Source organism: Octodon degus, unplaced genomic scaffold (genome assembly GCF_000260255.1).
Source record: "Octodon degus isolate 3935 unplaced genomic scaffold, OctDeg1.0 scaffold00122, whole genome shotgun sequence".
In the NCBI taxonomy this organism is placed as follows: Eukaryota; Metazoa; Chordata; class Mammalia; order Rodentia; family Octodontidae; genus Octodon; species Octodon degus.
In genome coordinates, this window is record NW_004524698.1 from 2,350,356 (window position 1) to 2,358,430 (window position 8,075).

At 44.0% G+C, this 8,075-nt stretch overlaps 1 pseudogene; it reads right to left on the reverse strand.

Moving 5' to 3' along the window:
• The window catches only part of LOC101576543, a 24,545-nt pseudogene that overhangs the window by 14,769 nt on the left and 1,701 nt on the right, over positions 1 to 8,075 (reverse strand).

Here is an 8,075-nt window from a genome sequence, read left to right on the forward strand (position 1 = left end):
AATGAAAAGAAAGGAAACTGGGGTCGGGAGGACTAAGCTGCCAGCTCATAATTATGTTTATTGGTTCCATAGTTATATACAGAAAGTGTTGAACATGTGTCCAGCATTGGCCCTAGTTAACGCTAAGCCTTGTCTTTCCCTGGGAACGGAATCGCTTGCCAAGGCCGAGCTGATAAACAGGAGACCACACATTCCACAGCCCTGGGAATGTAGGTGAGCTCTCTGCTCAGACATGGGAATGCAGCTGAGCCCATTGCTCAGGCTGCAGGTCAAGGAAGCTGTGCACATTGCCACATCTACTTCCTTATGATTATTCGTTCCGGGACCCGGTGTCCAACAACTGGCTAAGGCATCTGGACTGACACAAGAATGTACACATTTCACTAATTCTTGGATGATTCTAGTCTTTGATATTGTATTGCAATAGCAGACTTTTCAGTCTACACAACTATTCCAAAGCTGTGCATGGTGGTTCATGCCTGTAGTCTCACACAGATCACAAGTTTCAGCCCAGCCTGGATAATTCACTGAGATCCCATAACAGTTCTGGTTGTCCCTATGTGTGTCTTTCGTTGTGCTGTGCTGGCTACCTTGAAAATCTGAATCTACTGAAAATATTTACCTTTCATGGTCATTTTGACTTTGATATTTGCAGTATCCGGCCTGAGCAATGGGCTCAGCTGCATTCCCATGTCTGAGCAGAGAGCTCACCTACATTCCCAAGGCTGTGGAATGTGTGGTCTCCTGTTTATCAGCTCGGCCTTGGCAAGCGATTCCGTTCCCAGGGAAAGACAAGGCTTAGCGTTAACTAGGGCCCATGCTGGGCACATGTTCAACACTTTCTGTATATAACTATGGAACCAATAAACATAATTATGAGCCGGCAGCTTAGTCCTCCCGACCCCAGTTTCCTTTCTTTTCATTCCGTCTTCCCTCTAACCTATTCACCTCTGGAAGGGTCTGCTCCCCACAGCCAGTGACAGTAGGCTACTGATTAGCTCATGACATCTATAAGGAATTTGAAAAGGCACTGGGCATGGACAGGTCAATTAAAGGTAGGAGTACAGCTCGTGGCCTTGGCCTCAATTTCTGACACCCCAAAATGAAAGTCCTGCCAAGTTGAAAAATTTCATAAAGTATTTGACTTTTTCTTTGAGACAGGGTCTTTCTATGCAGTTTAGGCTGGTCTTGAACTCACAGTTATCCTCCTGACTTGGCCTCCCAAGTGCTAGATTACAGATGTGCACTACCATGCCTGGCTTTCTACCATTTTCAAGGAGATGGTGGTTTCTGAACCAAACTAGCCCTGTTTTTGACTGAATAAATTGCACATGAAATATGCTCAACAATTTAGATTAAACTGACATACTCATGAATTGAAGTAAAAAAATGTCTACACTGCTAACTCCTCTCTCTCCCTTCCTCCCTCCCTATTTTCAGTGCTATAGATAGGCCTCCTCCTGTCCCTCCTGTCTCTCTTCTGTTCCCTCCTCCACCTCCTTTTTTTCCTCTTCCTCTTCCTCCTCTTCTTTCCTTTCATGCTCCTTCATGTGTGTCATCTCAGTAACCACAAGAGAGCTTGGCTGGAAAAGGAAGGCATGGCTGTGCTGTCTGATCATTTTATTCTAGGCCCTTTTGTGTCTTTTTTCAGTCATTAGAACAACATGCAAACTCAGTGTGATTTCCCCCTATTTCAGATGAAAGAGCTGGGGGATTAAACTGGACATCCGAGTCCCTCTCCAGCTCCACATCATCATTGGCTCCTGATTGTCTACTGATCAAATGCAGACGTCCTAGCATGGACTTCTATAGCTGGGTACCAAAGCTGCTCCTGCTGCATCAGACCACCTCCCCTGTGCACCGTGGTGGGTGCTGTGTGGACACTGTCCTTCCTTAGCACTTAGCAGCCTATGACTTAGTGGTTTCACTCTCCCCAGTGTCCGGGGCAGGCATTTGCAGAGTAAGAGCTGAATGCATGGTTTTGCAAGTAAATGCAGAATTCTAATCCAGTGTCCTGCTTGTGGTGGCACCTGAATCATCCAAAGACAAAAATGGATTTGTTTTCTGAAGTGCCTTTCACCGCAGATCTCCCTGCCCTGATGCTGGCTGTGAGCTTGGTTAATGTTGCTATTCATGTGCCTACTTGGCAAGTAGGCTGTAAGCAGCCAGACCCTGGGCTAGTGGAGAAAGTACTTGCTTGATGGAGGGCGAGGAACAGCTCAGAGGGACAGGAACTATGACATGGGTGGTTCTGGGTAGGCCATAGGTACACACATGGACAGGCTCCCAAGCAGTGCTGTGAGCATCAGTGTTTAGTGTTTTTGCCACTTTGCACCAGAGTCAAATTCCACAGAGAAGCTAGGGGGCCTACCACATGCTTCTGTCTTGCTGTTTCCTGCTTGGCCTGATGGAGGCCTGCCCCTCAGCCCTGTCACTACAAGCCAACTAGCTAGACCTGCAGAGATGACCCCACTGGGTTTCCAGAGGCCCCCCCCCCCCGCCAGCTGCCAGGCCAGGGACACAGCCTCCTCCTCAGTGGTGACAAACAGTAGCAGGACACTTAGTCACCAAGGGAATTTTCCTTCATCACTGAAGAAAGTAAACATTTTCCTCAGGAGCCAAGATGATTGCAGGTCATTAGTGACCAAAACGCAGCATGAGTTTGGATTTGATGAGCACTTGCAGATCACAAGGCGAATAGATTGCGTAGTGCCTGCATCAATCCTGCCCACTCACAGTGCTTTGTCCTTACAAGAGTGCGGTGAACTTGAGGACAGTTCACTGATGAGTGCGTCATGCATCTGTTCCAAACTTCAGGTCTGCTGGCTGTATTCCTGCTGCTGTGCCAGTGCTTACAGCCCTGCTAGAAGCTCATGGGTGACAAGCTCCAAGGCAGAAAGGCCTCGCAGTGGGGCATGATGGTGAAAGCTGCTCACGGCATGGCAGACAGGAAGTAAAGAGTCATGGTGGGATCCAGGAAGGGAACTAAACTGTTCTGGATAACACCCACAGCGATGCACCTCTTCCAACAAGTCCCTGCCACCTAAGCAGGATGCACGTTGCTGCAGAGCTGTGTGCTTCCCGAGGGCTGCCAGCCAGCAGGTCTGAGGATCTGCATTTCCAGTGAGGGCTCAGACACTCACTCCATCGTCCCTGGTGATCCACAGATTTCATTTATTTCATTTCATTTAATTTAAGAATCTGTGCCCTAGTTCAGTCCAGGCTGTGCAGTTGTCTCTGAATGTCATCTGCCTGCCAGTGTACCTGGCTTTCATAGCCAGCTGTTTTTACCTGCAGCCTAGAGCTGGTAACTTCTGGCATGTCTTCTTTTTACCACTCAAGATTGATCCTCCAAATTTGGAACTTTTGAGTCACTAAGTAAGGGGTAGCTCAGCTTTGGGGGAAAGTCGATAGAAGAGGGACCAAATAGTCCTACACTGTGGTTTATATTGAGGTGACCCCTATAGACTAATACAGTCTTATGCAGGACTTTGGAAAAGTGATTGGATTATGGGGGCCTAGAGCGGACTTGCTGTAAGAAGAGGGGCCTGTTCAGAAGCAGTGTGTCACTGTGAGCATGACCCAAAAGGTTTCATTGTTGGGAACTACTGAAGCTGAAATGGCTTCTATGGTGGGCGGGCAGAATGAGGCCTCCTTGCCTAAAGCAGTCAAGCTACCTCAGTCTTGAGAAAACATCCTGCCTGGACATTGTAGGATGTTAGTTGCTAGGCAACCTTGTATCTTGCAACTTTGTAAAAATATAAATAAAGGCTCTTATCATTGTTCAAAGGATTAGGCCACCATCTAACCCAGCTCTTGTCTTTTTGTCTATCTTTTCCTCATTCCTGCTGCTGTTTCTTTACAGGCACAATGGAATCACACTGAGAGACCAACCGATCCTGATCTCACTGAGAGACCAACCGATCCCAACATTTGGTGCCAGATCAGGACACTGGGTATGAGATAAGTGTGGGGAGCAGGAACACTTGCAAAGAGCAAGCTTAAGGGAAGGAAGCACATTGGTTAGATCCAATGTTCAGCAAAGGCACGCATTGGTACTGGCACATTAGGTGTAGAACTTAGGGATAGAGTTTCATTAGGGCCAAAAATAGGCTCACTTGGGCTGGAAATGGATTCACTGGGGCCACAAACAGGTTCACTAGGACCAGAAATGGGTTCACTAGGGCCCATTTGTAGTATGAGAAAGATAAATGAGCATAAAGAGAGAAACAAGTTTGAGAGAAGCCAAAAAGAGAAAAGTTATATTGAATTAAAAATGGAACAAATGGTCTCAGAAATCACAGATATGGTTGTGGCATGCTTGATTCCTGTATTTACTTTTGTTTTCTTGATTGTGGTTAGAAGATGTTTTTCAAACACAGAGGATTTAATTTACAGCTCTCCTTTAAAATCAAGCCCCATACCAGAGCAGGACAAGGAAGAGGGAGTAATGGTGCCCAAAAAGGTAGAGCTTGAACCTTCTAGCCTTGTTCCATCAAATAAAGAAGGAGCGGGTGGAGACAAAAGGGATCCTTCCCCACCAGAGAAGTCTTTCCCCCAAAAATTCATTTCTCAACACGCAATGTTTTTTATGGAGCCACAGGCTGCAATCCCGGCCATGTCAGCTCAGAGAAATTTTGCTGAGTCACAGATCAGAACTTCTGCCTCTAGGGATGTAGAGCCATTTTCTTTATTTCTCTTGCAGTTGGCAATAAAAGAAGCCAGACAAGTGGGGGAGTCCATGGAAGGTCTTCAACATGTTTACCCTGTTTCTGAAGTTCAAGTCCCTAATAATCCAGGACAAGTTATACATCTTCATGAAGTGGTACCTTTTAAAACCTTAGTAAAACAAACTGTTGCTACTTATGGCCTTAGTGGTCCCTTTACCTTGAGTTGAGTAGAAATGGTAGGACAACAGATTATGGCCCCAAGTGATTAGAAAGCAATAGCTAAAGCATGTTTGAATCCAGGAAATTATTTATTGTGGAAAGGAAATTTCTTTGAATGTTGTGTGGACCAGGAAGCTCAAAATGTTCACAAGTGAGCCATTAGAAAAGATATGCTAATAGGGGAGGGCATGTTTGCCAGCACAAACAATAAACTGACCTTTGCAGTGAAAATATATGAGCAAACTGAGACAGCTGTCACTAGAACCTGGAAGGAACTTCCTTCAAAGGGTAAAGCATCTTTTAATTTGGCTTCCATTCATTTGGACCTGATGAGCCTTTTCAAGATTTTGCTACACAATTATTGCATGCTAGTGAGAGGATTATCAGTGACAAAGAAGCTAGCAAATTAATAGTTCAACAATTGGCCTTCAAAAATGCAAATAAATTATGCAAAGAGGCTTTAGGAGCTCACAAAAACTGGGCTATTCTGCCTGAGGTGATTCAGATTTGTGCAGATATTGATCCCTCTTATGTACAGGGAGCTGCCTTGGCAGCAGCTAGTACTCAGGTTGTTCATCTACAGGCTGGAAGAAAATTAAAAAACAAGGTTATTTGTTTCTGTTGTGGGGATGAGGGACATTTAGCCCAAAACTGTTCTGCTACACCAAACGCAACACAGTCTTCATTCATCTCTCCAATGAAACCTTCCAGTCCATGTACAAAATATAGAGGAGGGTGCCATTGGACAAGTGAATGTAGATCTAAAACTGATGTAGAAATCCGACCCATTCAGAGAAACTTCCATTAGGGCCTGTTTCAGCCCCTTCAAATAACAGGCGCTTCCCCCTCTCTTGCCACAAGCGTCTCTGACCTTGAGTGACTGACAACCAACAGTTGGGGTTTGGACCTTAGATCCTCCTCCACATTCCTATTAACTCCTGAAATGGGGTCCCAAATTATTCTTACTGGAGTCTACGGACCTATGCCTCCAGGTACAATGGGAATCTTGCCAGACCACAGAAGTCTCATTTTAAAAGGTCTCCAAGTTTTGCCTGGTGTCATCAATGCTGGTTATACAGGAGGAATCAAGGCTATTCTTCAATCTACCAAAACCATTGCTCAAATCACCCCAGATACTCCTCTTGCTCAGTTAGTCATTTTTCCCTTGGAAAAAATTGGAAAACTTATAAATAAGAGAAAGCAATTCAAGGGTTTTGGATCTCCTAACACATATTGAGTTGAACAGATTAAACAAAATTGCCCTGAGATGGAGCTGACTTTATTTTTATTTTTATTTTTTTATTGAGAAATAAATATGAATGAGACAGTTTCACAGCTGATTAATAGGACAGTTTTGGTAATCAATACACTGCACATTGTCATCTTCTTAGTGGTTATCCATAGTACAAGAAGCAGACAGGATATTCTGTCCAAACACTGTTAGTACACCTCTTTCTTCTCATTGAATTAAGTGAAAGTAGCTGTAAATTTATCCTAACTATTTTGTATATATAAATACAAAATGATTTTTCCTTTGTATCCTTTTTTTTTGGTCCTGTCAGAGGTGAATATTCTATTGGCATCTAAATACTATAGGTGTTTGAATTCAACTAAACAATCTAACACTGTCTAGCAGTCTATAATATTAGTGGGTTATCCTCAGAAGTTATTGACTTGAGCCTTTTACAGCTCATCATATTAATATGGATTTACTTTATATAGCTCATTTTTATACTTTTCTGCTGGATGGTTAAGACCAAGAAATAGCAAGACCTATATAACAAGAAATGTAGCTTTTGTATCTGATAAGGTCAGTCAAGTACTTCAGGATTTATCCTGTAGCCCTGTACCGCCCTTTGTACATCCTTTTGTCAGTGAGCTGACTATTGAAGGAAAAGTATTTGAAGGGCTATGAGACACAGGTGCAGATGTTTCAGTTATTGCTTAGCACCATTGGCCTGAAGCGTGGCCTCTGGTTGTGGCTACTACAGATTTACAAGGGATGGGCAAGGCTTCTTACCCTAGAAGAAGTGCTAAGTTGCTAACTTGGAGGGATGCAGAAGGTCATTCTTGGTATTTCTCTCCTCATGTCCTCCCCCATATACTGGTCAATAATATATGGGGTTGTGACATATTATAAAGTATGAGAGCATTTTTGGCCATCTAACTCCCTGGTGACACATCAGATGTTGCAACAAGGTTTCCTTCCCACTCAAGGACTTGGTAAATATAATCAAGGGAGAAAAGAACCTCTTTCAGTTATTCCTAAAAGGGACCATTTTAGCATAAGCTACTCATGTCACATTTTCAGGAGGGACCTTGATCTCACTCTGACTTGGATGTCTGATGATTCTGTTTGGGTTGATCAGTGGCCCCTCACTCAGGAGACGATAGCAGCTCATCCACTGGCTAATGAACAGATGGTTCTAGGACACCTAGAACACCCCAGTAGCCCTTGGAATACCCCAATTTTTGAAATTAAAAAAGTCAGGAAGATGAAGATTGCTTCAGGACTTGCAGGCGTCAGTTGCACCATGAAACCTGTGGGAGCACTGCAACGGGGACTGCCCAACCCTGTAGCTGTTCCTTTATATTTTTCCCTTATGGTGATTGATTTAAAAGACTGTTTCTTTTCTATCCATCTTCACCTTGAAGACAAAAAATGTTTTGCTTTTAGTTTACCATCTATTAATAATCAGGCCCCTATGTGCCATTTTCAATGGTGTGGTCTGCCACAATGAATGGCAAATAGTCCAGCCCTGTGCCAAGAGTTTGTAGCTGCAGCCATTCTGTCAATATGGCAGGCCTATCCATCTGCATACATTATCCATTACACAGGTGACATTCTTCTGGCACATGAATCCCCATCCATCTTACATCAAATGTTTATCCAATTAGATGATGCCCTACACAATGCAGTCCTAGTGATAGCCCCTGAAAAAGTGCAAACTATGGCACCCTTTTCATATTTGGGACACCTTATTCAACAGAGCCATGTTGTGCCCTGAACTGTTCAGACACAAGTTAAACATCTTACAACCCTAAATGATTCTCAGACTTTACTTGGTAATATTAATTGGCCCTGCCCGGCTCTTAAGCTAACTACTCATGAGTTAAGTCCTCTCTTTGACATTCTCAAGGGAGACTCAGCCCCTACTTCTAAAAGAACACTTATAAGGGGCCGGG